The sequence below is a fragment of the Olea europaea genome, unplaced genomic scaffold, assembly GCF_002742605.1.
Source record: "Olea europaea var. sylvestris unplaced genomic scaffold, O_europaea_v1 scaffold969, whole genome shotgun sequence".
In the NCBI taxonomy this organism is placed as follows: domain Eukaryota; kingdom Viridiplantae; phylum Streptophyta; class Magnoliopsida; order Lamiales; family Oleaceae; genus Olea; species Olea europaea.
This window is the reverse complement of record NW_019268191.1, coordinates 543,310-544,586: the sequence shown is the minus strand read 5'-3', so window position 1 is coordinate 544,586 and position 1,277 is coordinate 543,310.

The window sequence follows — 1,277 nt, the reverse complement described above, 5'->3', positions numbered from 1 at the left end:
CAATTGATCCCACCAAACTATGGCATAAATTAGTGAAAGCCATAGCTGCAAGCTTAGCTTTCTTTTCCTCTGAATAATTATGGCAATTAAAGACAAGTTCAGCCTTTCATTCCCATTCAATATAAGTGTCAAGGTCATTTTTTCTTTTTCTTTTTTGAAAGGAGGGAATAGACAACTTGATTGAACCAGTGTTTCGATCTAACACATCTCTTTCCCGATGTCCTCTAGTAACATGTCTTGGCCTATGGTTCCGAGCTCCTCTATTTCCTTCCATACTAGCATTAGAAGCCACATCATTATCAAAGTGAGCTTCTTCTTTAAATTCTTCGTCGAAATTACTAGGAGGCTATGGATTTGGTCTTCTAGGCCATATGCACTTGAGCCGGAGGTCCTCGTTGTATTTCATTAATGTGTACATCTTGTCTATTCATCCTATCTTGAATTTCCCCAAAAATCATGTTCATGTGTTCAAACTTTTGTTGAATGGCTGAAAGCATCATGAATTCGCAGGAGTTTTCTGGAACATGCGAACTTAAGCAAAAGAAAGAGAACACATTTTTTTAATATTATTATTATTATTATTATTATTATTATTATTATTATTATTATATTGATAGATAATGGCCGAAACAAAAGAAAAGGACGCTGAAAACAAAGAAAGAATAATTTAGGAAAGAACAGAAATTGGGAAACAAAAGGAGTTGGAAAATAGCAAGTTCTTTAGAAAAAGGAAAATAAATAATAGGTTAACTGACTCAAGATTGTGGGAAGATAGGTCAACTTCCCAAACTTAAGTCCTGTTGATTGCTATTTGTTTCCTTAATCTGAATTTTTAGGAACTTTTCTCTTCGTCCACAACCCTTTTTTCTCTTTTTCTTTTTTTTTTTTGTTCACAAACTTTTTTTTTAATATGCAACTAACTGTTATTTTTTTGTCCACAACCCTTCTTTTTTATTATTTTTTATTTTTTATAGCATGTAATTTCAGATTGAAGAACAAACAGACAAAAAAAAAACACTTTAAGGCAAGGAAAAGTCGGACAAGAAAACAAATGAAATAATGAAATAATGAAACAAAGGAACGTTGGCAACAAAAATAAAGAAAACAATGAAACAAACAAAGGATAGATGAAAACCTATTTTGGAACCAGGCTCTGATACCAAATGATGCAAACCTCGACGAACGACGTCGCAAAACATTTTCTTGAAAATTCTAAAAGTTAATTTCTTTCAAGAAATCAATTCAATACCTAATTCATCCATTAGTATGAATTTTGT